The sequence below is a fragment of the Lithobates pipiens genome, unplaced genomic scaffold (assembly GCF_037356315.1).
Source record: "Lithobates pipiens isolate NorthernLeopardFrog02 unplaced genomic scaffold, aLitPip1_a1.2 Scaffold_18, whole genome shotgun sequence".
In the NCBI taxonomy this organism is placed as follows: domain Eukaryota; kingdom Metazoa; phylum Chordata; class Amphibia; order Anura; family Ranidae; genus Lithobates; species Lithobates pipiens.
The window spans coordinates 635,261,331-635,282,302 of NW_027507758.1; the positions used below are offsets into that span (position 1 = coordinate 635,261,331).

General features: G+C 41.7%; 1 protein-coding gene and 1 pseudogene across 2 annotated transcripts in view; one reads left to right on the top strand and one right to left on the bottom strand.

The window, feature by feature from the left end:
- The window catches only part of LOC143989988 (uncharacterized), a 69,161-nt pseudogene extending 52,022 nt beyond the window's left edge, over nucleotides 1-17,139 (top strand). The window contains exon 3 of the transcript XR_013277111.1: nucleotides 15,307-17,139. The product of XR_013277111.1 is annotated as an uncharacterized LOC143989988 (transcript). The remainder of the gene's footprint in view (nucleotides 1-15,306) is intronic.
- The window catches only part of LOC143989634 (uncharacterized), a 566,499-nt gene that overhangs the window by 476,413 nt on the left and 69,114 nt on the right, over nucleotides 1-20,972 (bottom strand). The gene's annotated exons all lie outside the window — the stretch shown is intronic.

A 20,972-nucleotide genomic window follows, 5' to 3' on the forward strand; every position in this document is an offset into this window, starting at 1 on the left:
GTCGAGTTAGTGAACCCAGATAAGACTTGCACTTATCCTTACTTCACTATGAAAAGGGACCTGCTGTATCGAGTGGCTCAAAGGGCAGAAGAAACCATTGAGCAACTTGTAGTGCCCAAACCTTACAGGAAGTTGGTGTTAGAATTGGCTCATGGGCACATTCTGGGAGGTCATCTGGGGACAGAGAAAACCAGAGAGAGGATATTGCAGAGATTCTATTGGCCTGGGGTCATGAAGGAAATAGAAAATTATTGTTCCTCCTGCCCTGTGTGTCAGAAGTCGGCACCTATGCCACATTTCCGTAACCCGCTGGTACCTCTTCCTATCATTGAGGTCCCCTTTGAAAGGATCGCAATGGATTTGGTAGGTCCGATAATGAAGTCTGCCAGGGGGCATCAGTATATTTTGGTTATATTGGACTATGCCACCCGTTATCCGGAAGCAATTCCTCTTCGAAATACCTCGGCCAAAACCATAGCCAAAGAGCTATCTCTTGTTTTTAGCCGCGTGGGTATTTGTAAGGAACTGCTTACGGACCAAGGTACACCCTTTATGTCCCGGGTTATGAAAGAACTATGCAAGTTGTACAAAGTGACGCAATTGCGTACATCTGTGTATCACCCCCAAACAGATGGGTTGGTTGAAAGATTCAACAAAACCCTAAAACAAATGTTAAAGAAGGTGGTGGATAGAGATGGAAAGAATTGGGACTGTCTAATACCCTATCTGATGTTTGCCATTAGGGAGGTACCCCAATCCTCTACGGGTTTCTCACCCTTCGAGTTGCTCTATGGGAGACACCCAAGAGGGCTTCTGGATATCGCCAAGGAAACTTGGGAAAATGAGAGTTCTCCTCACAGGAGCGTGATTGAGCATGTCGCCCTGATGCAAGATAGAATTGCACAGGTAATGCCAATTGTAAAGGAACATTTAACCCAAGCGCAGTTAGCACAGCAGAGAGTGTACAACCGTGGGGCCAAGACACGTACTTTTTCCCCGGGGGATAGGGTCTTGGTGCTAGTCCCTACGGTTGAAAGCAAATTTCTGGCCAAATGGCAAGGTCCATATGAAGTAATTGAAAAAATTAGTGAGGTGAACTACAGGGTTAGACAGCCAGGAAGGCGAAAGCCGGAGCAGATCTATCACGTCAATCTGCTGAAAGCCTGGAGGGATAGGGAATCCCTAGTCGCAGAGACTTTGTCACAAGTACAGCCTGATTGCTTAGTTCCTGAGGTTGGAATAGCAGACACCTTATCGAAACCCCAACAACAGGAGGTTAAAGAGTTTGTACTTCGTAACAAAGAGATTTTCTCTGAGCTTCCGGGACAAACATCTGGCATAGAGCATGACATTATCTCCCCGCCAGGAGAAAGGGTAAAACTAAAACCTTATAGAATACCAGAGGCCCGACGGGAGGCAATACGTGGGGAGGTACAAAGGATGCTGGAATTGGGTGTGATAGAGGAGTCCCAGAGTGACTGGTCCAGTCCTATCGTACTAGTGCCCAAACCTGATGGGAGCTGGCGGTTTTGTAACAATTTTCGACAATTAAATAAAGTTACAAAATTTGACACCTACCCCATGCCGCGTATAGATGAGTTGATTGACCGGCTGGGAACAGCCCGATATATGACAACTCTTGATCTCACCAAAGGGTATTGGCAAATTCCCCTGGCCGAGTCGGCCAAGGAGAAAACTGCGTTTGTAACCCCAGATGGGGCATTCCAATATAAGAGAATGCCGTTTGGGTTACAGAATGCACCGGCAACATTCCAGCGCAAAATGGATAAGATTCTGAGGCCCCATCAGAAATATGCTGCAGCTTACCTGGATGATGTGATTATCCATAGCACAGACTGGGTCTCACATTTGCCAAAAGTACAAGCAGTCCTAGACTCTATCCGGGAAGCTGGGTTTACGGCCAATCCAAAGAAGTGTACCATTGGACAGGAGGAGGCCAAATATCTTGGGTACACTATTGGGAGGGGGGTGATAAAACCTCAAGTAAATAAAGTCGAGGCCATACAGAGTTGGCCACGTCCCAACAGCAAGAAACAGGTCCGAGCCTTTCTGGGAATCGCTGGCTATTATCGACGATTCATCCCCCATTTTGCTTCTCAGGCTGTGCCTCTCACCAACCTGACAAAAGGGAAAGAGTCGGTCATGGTTAAATGGTCCCCAGAGGCTGAAGAAGCATTTCAGTCCTTAAAAACAGCCTTATGTAGCCAGCCAGTGTTGTACTCACCAGACTTCTCTAAGGACTTTGTTGTACAAACTGATGCATCAGACGTCGGGTTAGGAGCAGTGTTATCCCAGGTCTGGAATGGGGAAGAGCACCCAGTCATTTACCTCAGCAGGAAGTTGAAGTCCCATGAGGTAAATTACGCCACGATTGAGAAGGAATGTTTAGCAGTGAAGTGGGCTCTAGATTCCCTTCGGTACTATCTGCTAGGTAGGCACTTTGACCTGGTGACTGATCACGCTCCTTTAAAGTGGATGGCTCAGAACAAGGAGACCAATAGAAGGGTAAATAGGTGGTTCCTGGCCCTACAAGAATTAAACTTTACAGTTAAGCATCGCCCTGGTGTTAAAATGGGGAATGCGGATGCTTTGTCTCGGATACATGCGTGTCTGACTGCTTGTGTTACAACCCCAAGGTTGAAACAAGAGGGGGGGTATGTGGCAGCACGCAGGTAAAGTCACCTGGTTGTATCCAGGATGGGAAATATGTGTGCCCTAGATTCAGGCTTTATGCAGACTTTTACAATTAGAGGGGAAGAGTTAATGAGCCCAGCTGAAGTAAGTGGGCTCATTAAGACCTCTACAAAAAACCCCAGCATGCTTAGGGAGATGCTCCATCCTGGAACCAGTTTTGTGTTGTATAGACTGGGGAGTGTGACACCTGTTCTGTGCGGTGAGTTAACGCCTGTGTGGCAAAACCTCTACAACAGAGACAGGGACTGGTGCAGCACAAGGCTGCACTCAGTTGTTAGATAGGGAATCTAAGTGTGTAATTAGAGGTCAAGCTGACCAGGATTTATTTTCATGTTTTATTTTTGTTTGGCTGTTATATGTTTCACTGCATGGAGCATAAATAAACCGCATCTTTTGTTTTTTTGCACCTACAACGCTGTCTGCTGTGCCTGATTTTGTGTTGTGAACCCATCCAGGGGGTCACACACACCCGCTGCCGAGCTAACCCCTCACACCAGGTTCTAGGGTAGAGAACTCACTACATTGCCTTGATATAGTGAGAGCGGTCAAGGTCTATTTAAAGACGACTGCTCAGTTCTGAAAGCCTGATGTTTTATTGTGCTGCCAGAGGGTCCTAGAAAGGTACAGGCAGCGTCGAAATCCACTATTGCTAAGTGGAGTTGGCAAGTTATAATTCAGGCTTAATGGTTAAAAGGTAAGATTTCACCTTTCCATGAGCGGTTAGTGCTTCTGGCAGTGCATCACCAAGCTTCCATGGCTCAGATCTGCAAGGCCGGCTTGGTCTGCAGTTCATACATTTACCAGATTTTATCAAGTGGATGTAAAAAAGGGCATATCGCCTTTGGGTGCAGTATGCTGCAGGCAGCAGTATAGGTCCTCAAGTCTGTTGGCGCCCTACGGGTTGTGTCTCCCTCCCCTCAAATAGCATAGTAATTACTATGGAGCTCTGAGGTCCCACCCCTCTTTTCTGGGGTATATGTATATGTATATTGCTTTGCTACAAAAACTGAGAAATCCCCACTGTGCAAGCTGCTGTTGCCACACACGGACTGACACTGAGCTGAAGTGAAGATAACAGATAAGGTATGTGCATATACTCCCTCTAGTGGAGGATTTAAGGCATGACAACATTGTTTGTGGAAAGTATAGTGTAAGCGCTCAACTTATATATATATATTCTTTGTAGTGATGCAAGATAATATGTGCTCGTGTGTGTCAAAATGTGTATGAAATTACCCCGAAGAAAGGGAATAATGTTGTATTGCAACAAAAATAAGAAAAATATATAAAAAAATATATATACTGACTTAAAAATATATATATAAACCAGTCAAAAAGCATTACTCTACTTCTTTGCCAAAAGTCGCATTGAGGTCTCTTTGTGATCAGAAACAAGTTATAATACGCCCTGCCGATAAGGGAGGGGGTATAGTTATACTTGACAAGATTCAGTATGAGGAGGAAATGGCAAACATTTTGAGTGAGCCAGACACGTATTGCAAATTACCTAACAACCCCACTAATGTTTACAAAAAACAATTAAAAACCCTTATTGACAAAGGTTTTGAACAAAAAATCTTGAATAAAAAAGAAAAAGCCTTTTTGGTTCCGGTATCTCCTAGAATACCTACCATCTACTACCTGCCCAAAATCCATAAGAGCTTGACGGCCCCTCCCGGTAGACCAATCGTGAGTGGCATCAATTCTGTCACAGCACGTATAGGCAGGTATATAGATTTCTATCTCCAACCACTCGTCAGAAAGATGCCCTCATATATACAGGACACAGGGGATACCATCAGAAAATTGGAAGGCATACAATTCCAAGGACAATGCATTATAGCCACCGCGGATGTTGCATCCCTATACACCTGCATTCCACAGGATAAGGGAATTGAAGCGGTACGTTTCTTTTTAGATCAAGAACACACGTTAGTCCCCTGTCAACGTGATTACATTATAGAATTATTGGAATTCGCTACCAGCCGTAGCTATTTTTGGTTTGATGGCCAGTTTTACTCTCAACAAAGGGGTGTGGCCATGGGCGCCAAATTTGCGCCCAGCCTGGCCAATCTTTTCATGGCCAAATGGGAGGAGGATGTCGTCTATGCTCAACGGAGCCCATCATTGATTTTGTGGGTCCGGTACATAGACGACATCCTCCTCCTATGGGGGGGCACCCCTGAGGCGCTTTGCGAATTTTTTAGTGGTCTGAACAACAATGATAGGGGAATTTCATTAACCTATCAGACCAGTATCGACAAAATACAATTTCTAGATTTGGAAATTGGAATTACATCAGGGGGTTTTAGTTTTAAAACCCACTTCAAGTCTACCGACCGCAATAGCTACATTGCCATCGATAGCTGCCATCATAAAAGCTGGCTTACCTCCGTCCCTCGTAGTCAATTTATTAGACTACGTCGTAATTGTACTGACGATAGCATTTTTTTAGATCAGGCAAACTGTTTAAAACAACAGTTCTTGGATAAGGGGTACCATGCACCCACTCTGGAAAAACAACTACAGGAGGTCTCACATATAAACAGGGACACTCTTCTACAGGTTAAAATTCCTCGGAATGACAATGATAAATTTAAGTGGTCTTTTATAACCACTTTTAATATGCAATACAGGCAAATAAAAAAGATCATTAGTAAACATTGGGAGGTTTTGAGAAAAGACCCTGTGCTTGGTCCAAATCTTCCTGAAAGAGCAAATGTCTTATTTAGAGGGGCTCCAACTCTGCAAAGTAAAATTGCCCCCAACATCATTAATCCCCCAACTCAGCCTACTTTTTTTCATAACTTGGTAGGTTACTTCCCGTGCAAAAAATGTAGTGCATGTCAACATAATGCATTGACACAACGAAAAATTTCAGAATTTACATCTACAGTAACTGGGAGAAGATATTCAATTAAATGTTTCTGCACCTGTAAAACTAAATATGTGGTTTATTTAATAACCTGCCCCTGTGGGAAGCAGTATGTCGGCCGTACCACTAGATCTTTTTCCACGAGGGTCGGTGAACACATCTCCCTGATCAGAAGTAAATTATCTAAGCACACGGTGCTGAAACACTATAGGGAATGCCACAATAATAGTAATGGTAGGTTATCCTCGCGCTATAGTGGTAAAGTTAGAGCAGGTTGGTGTGGTTGCAGCAAAAAACACCGACAGAGGTGCAAACCCTTCCCTCAAAGTGACAGTAAATAGTAAATAGATGGTGTTGCGCTCCACACAAAATACATTAAGTCTAATAACACAATTAATAAATAATCACATAAAATCTTGAAAACGCACTCATGTGATTAAAATTAAAATCACTAAATAATCGCATAAAATCTTGACAATGTGCTCATGCGATTAAAAATTCCATTAATTCTAAAATAAATACCAAGTGAATAATACAGTGCTTGAAATAAAGCTATTTCCTACTAGTAGCTAAAATAATCTATATAATCGTGATAAAGTGACAAGAAAAGAATCGCAAATCTTAAAATTATCAAAAGAATTGTGACATCAAACAAATCTGTGTCAGTCCATGAAAGGGCATACAAGTGCCAGCATATGTGCAAAAAAGAGTATATATAATAATAAATATACAATAAAAATATATAAAACGGTGTATGAAAAAATTATTATCACAAAATACAAAAGATAATAGTCCAGCAAACGTGATAAAAAAATGTCTCTAAATAAGTGTAAAAAAGCTAAATCATAAGGTTCATGCAGAAGATGAAATAAATCCACGCTGTGCTATGTGAAGAAATGAATCCTATGAACAACCCCGGGATGATTCCACCAGTGATTTTGCAGCTCCTTAAACGTGGGTGCTCACACACTGAGTGCAGTGGGTACCTTACCTCACTGCTGTCAGTAAGACAGCAAAATACTCCAGTGCAACAGTTGTGTCCTCAAAAAGTCAATCCTATTTAATACTATTCGCAGGCACGACTCTAGTTAGACGGCCATTTTGTGATAGACTACCTTCTCGATCGGTTCTGTGCGCTTCACGGTCGTATTTTCTATAAATACACAAATGGTCTATTCGTGTATTGGGTTGATCTGTGTCCGCTTGCCTAGCTTCAAGCCTAATTGGGACATTTGGTGGTTGTGTTTATTCAAACAATAACCCGGGATCTCCCTAATAGCATTCTTGATGTCAGAGTTCCAAAGAAACCCTTTTCAGTATATCATTGTAGAATACAGTAACAGGCAAGATGTTATATGTCATAATGCTTTAAATATATAAAATTCAAATTCATAATAAAATATCTAAAATTACCTAAAAATCGCTGATAAAACAGTTAAGATCAAATTCTATATTGAGTCCTTGAGGTGTAAAAGTGTCTAAGGTAAAAATCCATTTAGATTCTAGCTGGCTGAGCGTTCTCACTTTATGCCCCCCCCTCCAATGCTTTCTGTAGGGCTCGATCCCCAAAAATGTGAGGTGGGTGGGATCCTTATTATGGTGTGTTAGAAAATGTTTTGACACACTGTGTTTGTCAAATCCATTAATTATATTTTTGACATGTTCCTTTATGCGAACCCTCAGCGGTCTCTTGGTGCGGCCTACATACTGTAGGCCGCAACTGCATTGTAGGACATAAACAGCCCCTTCAGTGTTACAGCAAATAAACTCTTTAATATCGTAGGAATTCCCAGTGCTTGTGGAGCTAAATTTGAATCTTTTTTCGGGTGGGCATTTTGTTTTTGTACACGCAAAACACCGCTTGCATGGAAAAAAGCCCTTTCCTGTGAAAAAAGTCACACCATTGTATGGTGGGTCAGGAACATTCCTGACGATCTTATCCCTCAATGTTGGTGCCCTTTTGTCTAAGGTAAAAATCCATTTAGATTCTAGCTGGCTGAGCGTTCTCACTTTATGCCCCCCCCTCCAATGCTTTCTGTAGGGCTCGATCCCCCAAAATGTGAGGTGGGTGGGATCCTTATTATGGTGTGTTAGAAAATGTTTTGACACACTGTGTTTGTCAAATCCATTAATTATATTTTTGACATGTTCCTTTATGCGAACCCTCAGCGGTCTCTTGGTGCGGCCTACATACTGTAGGCCGCAACTGCATTGTAGGACATAAACAGCCCCTTCAGTGTTACAGCAAATAAACTCTTTAATATCGTAGGAATTCCCAGTGCTTGTGGAGCTAAATTTGAATCTTTTTTCGGGTGGGCATTTTGTTTTTGTACACGCAAAACACCGCTTGCATGGAAAAAAGCCCTTTCCTGTGAAAAAAGTCACACCATTGTATGGTGGGTCAGGAACATTCCTGACGATCTTATCCCTCAATGTTGGTGCCCTTTTGTACACGAACTTGGGAAATTGGGGTAGAAGGTCTTTTAGATGCACATCTGAGCGTAAAATATACCAGTATTTTTTAATAATTGCCTCTATTTTCTTATATTGGGCATTATAATTCAGAATGATTGGTACTTTGCCTGCTTCCAGCTTAGGGATTTGTTTGTCTTTAATCATCTCCATGCGATCCATATTTTTAACTTCTAAGATTTTCATTCTAATTTCTTCGTCTTTATATCCTTTATTTGTGAACCTGTGACCAATCTTCTCTGCTTGTGTCAGATATTCTTCAGTTTTTGTGCAATTTCTGCGTAATCGCATCAGCTGCCCTTTTGGAATGTTGCACAACCAGTTTTTGTGGTGGCAGCTCATGATTGGCAAATAACTGTTTTTGTCCACATTCTTAAAGTGCGTTCTTGTGCGTAGAGTTTCATTTTCTTGCAATATTTCTAGGTCAAGAAAAGAGATGGATTCACTATTAACTACCCATGATAATTTAATATTTCTGTCATTGCGATTCAGTGTCTCCAGGAATAAAGTTAGGCTATCTATGTCTCCTTTCCAGAGTATGAGGATGTCATCTATATACCTCTTATATAGTATTAGCTCTTCAGGTTTGCCAGGTAGTACTGCATCCTCTTCCCATTTTGACATATAAAGGCAAGCTACACTGGGCGCAAACTTCGCTCCCATCGCAACTCCAGTTTTTTGGTAGTAATACTCGCGATCATACCAAAAATAGCTGTTCTTGAGGCAAAAGTCCAAGCATTTCACTAAGTATTTTCGCTGTACGCATGGCAAAGTACTGTATTTCCTTAGGCCCCACTTCACTGCCTCACACGCTTGATGGTGTAGGATTATTGTATATAGTGACGAGACGTCTGCAGATGCCATAATCCATGGGCCTTCCTCTTTTGGTAGCCCTTCCAAAATTTGTAATACTTGTTTGGTGTCTCTGAGATACGCTTTTGTTTGTTTGACTACTGGTTGAAGATATTTATCGATATATTCCCCCATTCTAGAGGTTAAAGAGTCGATCCCATTAACTATGGGTCTTGGGGGCGGGTCCGCTTTATCCTTATGGATCTTGGGAAGTGAGTAAATAATCGGGGTCCTACATGCCTCGGGGATCAGATACTTCGCTTCTTTTTTAGTCAAGATGTTTCTTTTTAATCCCAGATGCACCACCTGTTCCAGCTCCTTTCTACATTTAAACACTGGGTTTTTAGGTAATTTAGTATAGGTAACACTGTCTGACAGTAATTTTGTCATACTGTTCTTATACTGTATTTTAGAGAGGATTACAATCCCTCCCCCTTTGTCAGCAGGTCGGATAACTATATCCTTCCTCTTTGTTAGTTTTCTGATACCGCTCTTTATATGTTTAGGTTCCTCCAGTTTCTTAATTCTTAAATCTTTCAAGTCTTGTAAAACCACTTTTTTAAAAACTTCAATATGTCTGTTGTTCGAAATCAAAGGGTTAAAAACTGATTTATTTCTTAATTCACTCCGTATGATATCTTGATCCTCATTCTGAATTCGCTTTTTAATCGGGTTACCGGCCAGGTATTTTTTAATGTTCAAGGTCCTTACATACTTCTGTATTCCTACATAAGTTTCAAATTTGTCTAAATTCTTTGTCGGGGCATATTTGAGACCTTTATCTAGTACGCCAATCTCTTCTTGGGACAGGGGGAGGCCACTCAAGTTGAAGATCCCCTCACCTTTTAGTCTCTTCTTTGCCTGTATTCTTTTTCCGGACCTCTTCCCTCTCTTCTTACAGGACTTCTTCTTTGATCCCATTGATCGTTTAGGCGTCTTGGTGGGTGATTCTCCATGCCCCTCCCTAAAAAAGGCCTGCTTTGATACTGGTCCTGGTAGTAGCCATGGGATCTCCCATCTCCATTTTCCTCATAATGGTCCCTTAGGGGAGCATAATAGTTGTTTGTAGGTATTGGATAGCGTCCATCAGGATAGGGGTAATCGCGTGGTGTGCCCCAATTATCTCTATGACCAGTCCCATAATTATGTGGGGGGGTCCTTCCTCGTTGGCCCTGCATTCCTTGGGGTGGGCCCCTATTTTCCCTTTGATCCCTAGGGTCATATGGTGGCTTATTGTAGTTGCCATTCTGTGTCCTTCTCTGGTCTGGACCTCATTTCCGGCATCCATCCCCCAAATCGCATATATATGCGTCCTTTTGATATCTTGATCATCGCTCAAAGTGTCGGGAGCATTTTAATCTTATTTTATTTTAATATAAAAAAATATTATGTCACACTACTCTAGATATTTTACTCACAAACTAACTAGTACCAATATTTTAATAATTTATAGGATAGATTTAGATTCAATATGTTTTTTACCAATTAAAGAATATTTAATAATTCGCATATTACCCTCTATCTCAAGCCATTTTTTATAATTTTTTATAATAATTTTTTATGAATTTTCTATTTCTTATTACAATACTAGTTTAATTTTAAGTTTAATTTTAAACCAGCTCACGAACGAACTGCGGTCCCGTCGTTCCAATAGCAAGTGAATGTGTTTACATTGCCACTGACATCAAGAATGCTATTAGGGAGATCCCGGGTTATTGTTTGAATAAACACAACCACCAAATGTCCCAATTAGGCTTGAAGCTAGGCAAGCGGACACAGATCTACCCAATACACGAATAGACCATTTGTGTATTTATAGAAAATACGACCGTGAAGCGCACAGAACCGATCGAGAAGGTAGTCTATCACAAAATGGCCGTCTAACTAGAGTCGTGCCTGCGAATAGTATTAAATAGGATTGACTACAGGAAAATGGCCGCCAATTATAAAGACTATTTAAACGTTCGTCCACCTCCTATGCATTAGTCCCTGATGAAGTCACGTGATCAATGACGATACGCGTAGGATTGGCCTAGGAGGATACCGGAAGTGACGTCCGGGGTACGAACGAGGAAGCCGTTCGTTGTTTGTTAGCGAAAAAAACGCTTGATTTTTACTGTATAAGTGTGAGTACCCAGGACTTAGTTCCTTTTTATAATAAAGTATTTGTGTGAACGTACTTCACTATTGGAGCCCCCCTCTTTCTTTCTTGGGTCTGATTTGCGATCCCTTGCGGAATATCTGGAGGAAAAGGTTTTGGGGGCGCCCATACTACATTTAGGATATATACCGCAAAGTGTTGAAGTTCCCCTACATCTACTGAGGATATACACCCCATTTGAGGACACAACTGTTGCACTGGAGTATTTTGCTGTCTTACTGACAGCAGTGAGGTAAGGTACCCGCTGCACTCAGTGTGTGAGCACCCACGTTTAAGGAGCTGCAAAATCACTGGTGGAATCATCCCGGGGTTGTTCATAGGATTCATTTCTTCACATAGCACAGCGTGGATTTATTTCATCTTCTGCATGAACCTTATGATTTAGCTTTTTTACACTTATTTAGAGACATTTTTTTATCACGTTTGCTGGACTATTATCTTTTGTATTTTGTGATAATAATTTTTTCATACACCGTTTTATATATTTTTATTGTATATTTATTATTATATATACTCTTTTTTGCACATATGCTGGCACTTGTATGCACTTTCATGGACTGACACAGATTTGTTTGATGTCACGATTCTTTTGATAATTTTAAGATTTGCGATTCTTTTCTTGTCACTTTATCACGATTATATAGATTATTTTAGCTACTAGTAGGAAATAGCTTTATTTCAAGCACTGTATTATTCACTTGGTATTTATTTTAGAATTAATGGAATTTTTAATCGCATGAGCACATTGTCAAGATTTTATGCGATTATTTAGTGATTTTAATTTTAATCACATGAGTGCGTTTTCAAGATTTTATGTGATTATTTATTAATTGTGTTATTAGACTTAATGTATTTTGTGTGGAGCGCAACACCATCTATTTACTATTTAATGCCACAATAATGATTTACGTGGCACACAGTTTGTCGCGATAGACAGATACACCCCACCCTGGAGAGGGGGGCCCCTCACTCGGGGGGTCTCCAGGCTTGAGACTTATTGGATCTATGAGCTTCAGTCCCACTCCCCATTCGGTATGAATGTGGAGTGGGACATTAATGCTTTTATAGACGATTCATAGGACCTTTTTGTAACATTAGCAATGTGCAGTCTGGCATCATATATGTTTATCTGTGGGCATATTTCACTAAGTATTTTTTATTTTTATTTTCAACGACCACATCTATTTCATATATACATATCTATTTTTTCATTTTTTTCTTTCTATTTTTATGTTTTTTGGTAAGACAGTTATTCAGATCACATAACCACTATCTTATAGTATGTGATTTATATTATGTATAATGTGATATATTTTATGTGTTGGTTTTGCATTATTAAGTTTTATTTTATTAGTGGCCACTAGGTGTCATTGCGCCACCTTTTTAGGAGTAGTAGAGAAGAGATAATGTTTTCTTTATACTCAGGCCTCGTTTTCATTCCCACTCCGTACCGGAAGTGACGTTTACTCACTTCCGGTTCCGGTGTGTTCGCTGATGCGCACTTCCGGTTCCGGGGTTCAATTTGGGAAAGGGTTTTTTGACATCCCTCCACGTCCACCTGCAAGCCTGAATTGTCAAAAACTCATATAGGGGGTTGGTCCCCCTTTATGGATATTTAACATATCACTATATGAAGTAGGTTTTTCCCCCTTTTTTATACATCAATGTTAATGGGTGGAACGCATCTTTTGTGAGGCGTGGAACGCACGCCAGGGCGCCATTTTCATCCATACCGGTGGGTCAAAACGCGTCGGGAGGACTCCGCTACTGCCACTTCTTTCTCTCTGACATGTTTTATTGTCCATCTTGGAAATGTGAGTTTTAGCAAAATTTTTTATTAAAAGTTTTTTTATAAAACGTTATTATGCCATGTTGGCCTTGTTTCTTCATCTTCCATGCCTGAGTCGTTGTCGGATTTGTATATGTACATGAAGAACAGTGACTACATCTAGTCGTTTGTTGGGATCGTATATGCCATGATTGATACATCCAATCCTTGTGACCATTTTGGCTGGGATTATAAGCTTTGATTGACCCCTGAGGCGTATGTCTGCTAGGGTCATATAGATCCGGTAAGCCTGTGCCCTATAAGGTGGTGGGATCGTCACAGGGTGAAACATTATCTTCTTCGGTTATAATACCACAGAATCTTGGCTGATATCACAACACGTTCAGATTGAAATCTTGCACGTTTTTTTGGACTATATAATTGTTTATGGACTTCACCACTGTGATTATTTATATTTATATTTATTTATGGACTTTATCACTGTGATTATTTTTATTTATACATAGTTATAGTTATTGTTTGTTTTTCCACTGGGATAAATATTCACACAGTCACCATTTTTGTTTATATTTATATTTTTAAGTCAGTATATATATTTTTTTTATATATTTTTCTTATTTTTGTTGCAATACAACATTATTCCCTTTCTTCGGGGTAATTTCATACACATTTTGACACACACGAGCACATATTATCTTGCATCACTACAAAGAATATATATATATAAGTTGAGCGCTTACACTATACTTTCCACATGTTTCCTAGCTAAAAAGTCCCTAATTTTAGCGTGTCAGCAGCTTATTGCTTATATTTTTCTATTTTCCTTTTTTCAATTTTTCTTTTTTCATTTTGCGCAATATTGTTGGTGTATGACAACATTGTTTCCTTAAGGAAGAAAAATCATAGGTAGACTTTTTCAGTTCCTGTGCTTCTTCCCTTACCTTATCCTCGCCGCAGGATGCTGCTCAAGTCAGACAGATTCAAACTTCACCCATCACGGCGGGCTGCGTTTACCTTCAAGGATAGGGTCTCTTTTTATCTGGGTTCCACTCCCTTGGACCTGTATAGCACTCCTTAGGAAAAACTCTATGTAATGTGAGCATGACCAAAAAGCCCTGGGTCCCAGGGTCCAGCCCTGCAAAGAGAGGCGTTACAGGCAAAACCTTGTGCTTTCTACATGAGGCCCAGGTACCATCCACTTTGGCCTCAGTGGCACTTTGGATGGATCTGGTCTGTGGAGGCTATTTAAATCCAGCATGGATCCCTCCTGGACCTCCTCAGAGCACATCTTCACTCGTGACCAACACCTTAGACACTGGAGAAAAACTGAGGTACTCCTGATAAGAGAAGGGGTTATATAGGGAGGCAACTTCCTGTTTAGGATGTGCCAGTGTCCATCACCTGAAGGTGGTCTATAATCCACATAGTAATTAGTATGGTGCTCTGTGTCCCATGATATATTCCAAGAAAAGGATTTTACAGGTAAGCTGTAATAAAAATCCTATTTTTTGTACTATAAAGGACTATTTCTTTTTTATCCCATCATAACAAATGATAAAAAAAAAATAATGCCGCTGCTACTAAAATGTCCTATGCTGGCCATACACGGATCGGTTTTTGGACGAGAATATTCACACAAATATTTGTACGAAAATTATTTGTACATTAGACGAATGGACAAGTGTAGTTCGAAAATTCCACTTGCTTTTAACATTCCATTTTAAAATGAATGTAACTTCTGAGCAAAAACAACATACACGATGTAAAAATTTAGTTAGATTGAGAAAATTTTTCTGTTCTGCCCCTTTGAATTTTCCCATCACTGTGGTCGAAAAATACTCCACTAATGGTTACAAAAATTGGATGAATGTTTTTTTGAAAGAAAAATTAGTTTGTGTGCGGCCATCATAAGTGACATCAGGTGCAGGGAGCTTGTACCCACCTACCTGTCTATGTCAAGGGAGTCTGTCATCCATCATATTATATTACACTCCTCTCTGATCATCTGCAAAACAGCGTTTTACTTCTTTTTTTACATTTTAATAATATTGATCTCTGATTCTGATATGTAGCAGATTCTCCCTCTAATAATACATCTATCTGTATCTGTCTGTTATTCTCAGAGTAGATTAAATATACAACTATATATGTGGATATTTATATTTACTGCTGTATATACATATTCATGAATATTTACTAAATTATACACCAAACATTTTCTGAGGTTTATATCCAGTTAGTTGATTAATCAAAGCAATAATCCAACTAATAAATTATGAAAATAATCATTAGTTGCCTCCCTACAGAGGACCCATTTACTATTTATGTTAAGGGTGGAATTGTAAGATCCTCACAGACAAAGCTGCCTGATGTGGGCGGAGTCCTGGTTTAGGGGAACCAATAAGCTCATGTCTAGTAATAATCTTTGTATTTCTATTTTAGTAGATGGACGGGAGATGAGGAAAACCTCAGAGGATTGTCTCACTTTGTCTCCAGACTGTAAAGTAGAAGATGAGGACATCACACAGTATAGTCCAGGAGAAAACCCGACTACCTCAAATGTCCATCCGGCACCACACAGTGTAGATGGACCATCGTATTCCTCTTATCCTGAGGAACCTCAGACTGTGAGGGACGGTGCCGTCCTTCAAACAGAGAAGAGGTTTTCCTGTACTGAGTGTGGGAAGTGTTTCCATTTTAAATCTGATCTTAATGTGCATAAAAGATCTCACACAGGGGAGAAGCCGTATCCCTGTCCTGAGTGTGGGAAATGCTTTATACAAAAATCAGCCCTTGTCATACATCAGAGAGCTCACACTGGGAAAAAGCCGTATTTCTGTCCTGAGTGCGGGAAATGTTTTTCAGTGAAGTCCCATCTTTCCACACATCAGAGAACTCACACAGGGGAGAAGCTGTATTCCTGTCCTGAGTGTGTGAAATGTTTTTCACAGAAGTCCAATCTTTCCACTCATCAGAGATCTCACACGGAGGAGAAGCCATATTCCTGTCCTAAGTGCGGGAAATGTTTTTCACTGAAGTCCAGTCTTTACACACATCAGAGATCTCACACGGGGGAGAAGCCGCATTCCTGTCCTCAATGCAGGAAATGTTTTTCACTGAAGTCCAGTCTTTACACACATCAGAGATCTCACACGGGGGAGAAGCCGTATTCCTGTCCTGAGTGCGGGAAATGCTTTATACAAAAATCAGCCCTTGTCATACATCAGAGATCACCTACTGGGGAAAAGCCGTTTTTCTGTCCTGAGTGCGGGAAATGTTTTTCAGTGAAGTCCCATCTTTAAACACATCAGAGATCTCCCACGGGGGAGAAGCCATATTGCTGTCCTGTGTGCGGAAAATGTTTTTCACAGAAATCCAGTCTTTACAAACATCAGAGATCTCACACGGAGGAGAAGCCACTTTCCTGTCCTGAGTGAGGGAATTGTTCCTCACTGAAGTCCTGTCTTCCTGTACATCGGGGATCCCACACAACCCTTGAGGTGTATTAGTGCCTTGAGTGCGGGAAATGTCTTCTATATGAATGTTGCTGGACATCACAGCTCTCATGTGGGGAAGAAGCACACCCTGATATACACCTCAGATATACTCCATGGCTGATCTTCATCATGTAAGAATCAGTTCTCACATGATGAAGACATATACACCATTTCTGCTAGTTGGAACTCAAACGGCATACCTGCATGCTTTTTGATTCAGGCAAAGTGTTTTTACTATGTTTTATGCCGATGCCTCTTATGGAATAAAGGGATTTTTTATACCACGCAATGAGGAGTCCCTTCTTGTTAGCTTTTAAACACATGACCAATCGTTGGGGTTTATCGGGCCATGGACCAGTCTCCCTTTAGAAGGCACACTTCCATTGGTATCTGCGCTTGATCTGACCACCTGTAATGGGTGCCGATCTTCTCTGATCGATCATTGGATCATATGGGGATGTGGACCAGTCTCCCTTCATAAGGCATACTTCCATTGGTATCTGTGCCTGGTTTGACTACCTGTAATGGATGTCAACTCCCTCTGGTGAGTAGATTGTTCTCCTGGTGGTGGTGGAAGACGTTTTCTCACCCAGATCACAGGAATTCCCATCACTCACATTGATAGAAGATTCATGGTGGTGACACTTAAGACACTTAATTTGATTTCAAATTCCTTTGGAAATGATATGGACATTTATTTTAGTGTTTTAGCATATATGTTTTTTATGAATTTCACATATTTATTTTTTGCATTTTTTTTTGTATGTATATTTGAGTACTTAGTGTGCGATATGAAATGTATTTGATTTCTTTAACACTATTTATTATAGCAAAAAAAAATGTGTTTTTTTCAAAATTGCCGCTCTTTTTTGTTTATAGCACAAAAAATAAAAAACTCAGAGGTGATTAAATACCACCAAAAGAAAGCTCTATTTGTGGAAAGAAAAGACGTAAATTTTGTTTGGGTGCCACATCGCACGACCGCGCAATTGTCAGTTAAAGTGACGCAGTGCCGAATCCCAAAAAGTGCTCTGCTCTTTGGCCAGCAAAATGGTCTGGGGATTAATTGGTTAGGGAAACAAGGATTGGTGATAAAGCATCAGTGGGGAGACACCGGTTTACCCTTATTACGGTAACTCTTACAGGAGAGAATTTCCCTTCCTAGGGGTAGATTTCCTCTCACTTCCTGTTGTCTCCATCCGTTTCTAAGTAGGAGTCAATTGGAAGTCGGATTTTTTAAAGTAGGGGACTGCCTATTTATACTATACGGCCTGCTCTATACACTCTGCGTAAAATTGGGCCTTAGGTGTTGGTGGTACCAGAACATTGTAAGCCCTCACAGTTGCTCTTGGTGGGCGCTGGAATGGGCCCTGCTGTGAAATATTATATCAAGAATTGTAATTACATGCCCCTGGTAAATAGGGGCAGAAAAACACCTATTTCTATACCTTCATTCCTCTCTGTGCAGGTTTCTGAGAGGACTGGAGGTATAGTGGGGTTGGAGATCCCAGCTGATGAGGAGCAAGGAGAGGTCCACCTTGTTCTTTGATATGGGTCTTTTAAGTGCTGTTGCCAGCGGACTGCATGGGAGGTCGTCATATGTCTGGTCAAGCATGTGGTGCCCAAGGGGCTGCTATTTTGGCCACACTTGATACGCTTCAGACATATGTTGCAAATGGCAACTGTGTGATCTGCTGCACACGTGTCAAAAAAGCCCACTCCAAAGAACTTTAAAAAATATGCGGGGAGTCAGCATCGCCCTGCACCTGCTTAGCTCTGCAGTGTGATGCAATACCGCGTCTGCCCTTAAGCTGCCCTCTGGAGGGCATCCTACCTCATTGGAGATGTACCTCCTCCTCTCTTCTATCAGGCACCCAAGTTGAGTCAATGACCTCATCATCTCCTCCCTCCTCATCACTGGAGCAAACGGGGCAGTATGCTGAAGCTGGTGGAACATGACTGCCAGTTTCTTGACTTTCTTGGGCACCCCCTCTCTCTAGGTTACTCCCTTCCTTAACCTGGGTACCATCATCAAAGCCTTCAAATGGCTGCGCATTCTCCTGCAGCATGCACCCGACACTGTGGCCACATAGTTCGGGGGACTCCTCCATGCATGATGGTGGGGTTAGGGAAGGAGTGACTGTTGACATGGAGCTGATGGAATAGGCTGCTTTGGCAGCTGCATTGGCAGGCAAACTCCTCTGAGCCTGGTTGACAGAAGATGAGGACGGCTTTGTTATCCATTCCACCAACTGTTCTGGATGTTGTGGCTCAATAACATGGCCAGCTGCAGGAAAAAAGGACAAGCGTGCCCTGCGGCCACATGCTGAGGATGCACCGTGTCCACGACCAGCACTGTCGACTGTAGACACATAGCCTGATTGCCCTCTTTTAGTGGCATGTGAGCATCTGTCTCTCCATGGTGACCTTCCAGACATGTTGTAAATTTTGTTTAGCAAAAAAAACTACACTGTATTGTGTACTGTGTACACCACCAGGAAACTAGTTGCGACTGCACTAGGGGTGCACGGTACTGTGTACACCAACAGAAGTGTAATGACAACTATGGATGCACTGTATGCATTGTGTACACCACCAGGAAAGTAGTAGCAACTGCATTAGGGTAGCACGGTAGTGTGTACACCAACAGAAGTTTAATAACAACTAGGCATGAGCTTTGATTTAGACCGTTCGTCAAAGATCGACCATTATGGGCCGTTCACACCAATTATTGCTCAGGGATTTAAGTATATGCCCCGCACTATATAAGGCCACCTGCACGTCGGCCCTGTGTAGTGTGTTGCTGGGGTTATAGAAAGATAGATAGAGAGCGAGAGAGTGTGTAATCTCATTTACTTTGAGCAGGCAGTTTATTCAGTTAGGTAGATCTCACTGCAGACCATTCCTGCTGTACTATTTCTAATATACTTCAGGCAGGCATTTGATCCAGTTTAGCTAGATCTCACTGCAGACCATTCATGCTGCACTGTTTCTAATCTACTTCAGGCAGGCAGTTGATCCAGTTTAACTAGATCTTGCTGCAGACCCTTCCTGCTGTTTTGTTCCTAATATACTACAGGCAGGCAGTTCATTCAGTTGAAATAGATCTCACTGCAGGCCGTTCCTGCTGTACTATTTGTAATCTACTTCAGGCAGGCATTTGATCCAGTTTAGCTAGATCTCACTGAAGACCATTCATGCTGTACTGTTTCTAATCTACTTCAGGCAGGCAGTTGATTCAGTTTAGCTAGATCTCACTGCAGACCGTTCCTGTTGTTCTGTTCCTAATATACTATAGGCAGACAGTTCATTCAGTTTAAATAGATCTCACTGAAGACCATTCATGCTGCATTGTTTCTAATCTACTTCAGGCAGGTATTTGATTCAGTTTAGCTACATCTCACCGCAGACCATTCATGCTGCACTGTTTCTAATCTACTTCAGGCAGGCAGTTGATCCAGTTTAGCTAGATCTCACTGCAGACGGTTCCTGTTGTTCTGTTCCTAATATACTACAGGCAGGCAGTTAATTCAGTTAGCTGCAGTACATTCAGTACTGTATCCTGTGCAGCTAAATCTTGCTGCAGACCGTTCCTGTTCTGTTCCTGATATACTACAGGCAGGCAGTTCATTCAGTTAGCTGCAGTATATTCAGTATACTGTATCCAGTTTAGCTAGATCTCTCTGCAGACAGTTCCTGTTGTTCTGTTCCTAATATACTACAGGCAGGAAGTTCATTCAGTTAGCTGCAGTATATTCAGTACTGTATCCTGTGAAGCTAGATCTCACTGCAGACCATTCCTGTTGTTCTGTTCCTAATAGTATATAGAATCTCTCTCTCTCTCTCTCTCTCTCTCTCTCTCTCTCTCTCTCTCTCCATACATATGTTGCAAATGGCAACTGTGTGATCTGCTGCACACGTGTCAAAAAAGCCCACTCCAAAGAACTTTAAAAAATATGCGGGGAGTCAGCATCGCCCTGCACCTGCTTATCTCTGCAGTGTGATGCAATACCGCGTCTGCCCTTAAGCTGCCCCCTGGAGGGCATCCTACCTCATTGGAGATGTGCCTCCTCCTCTCTTCTATCAGGCACCTAAGTTGAGTCAATGACCTCATCATCTCCTCCCTCCTCATCACTGGAGCAAACGGGGCAGTATGCTGAAGCTGGTGGAACATGACTGCCAGTTTCTTGACTTTCTTGGGCACCCCCTCTCTCTAGGTTACTCCCTTCCTTAACCTGGGTACCATCATCAAAGCCTTCAAATGGCTGCGCATTCTCCTGCAGCATGCACCCGACACTGTGGCCACATAGTTCGGGGGACTCCTCCGTGCATGATGGTGGGGTTAGGGAAGGAGTGACTGTTGACATGGAGCTGATGGAATAGACTGCTTTGGCAGCTGCATTGGCAGGCAAACTCCTCTGAGCCTGGTTGACAGAAGATGAGGACGGCTTTGTTATCCATTCCACCAACTGTTCTGGATGTTGTGGCTCAATAACATGGCCAGCTGCAGGAAAAAAGGACAAGCGTGCCCTGCGGCCACGTGCTGAGGATGCACCGTGTCCACGACCAGCACTGTCGACTGTAGACACATAGCCTGATTGCCCTCTTTTA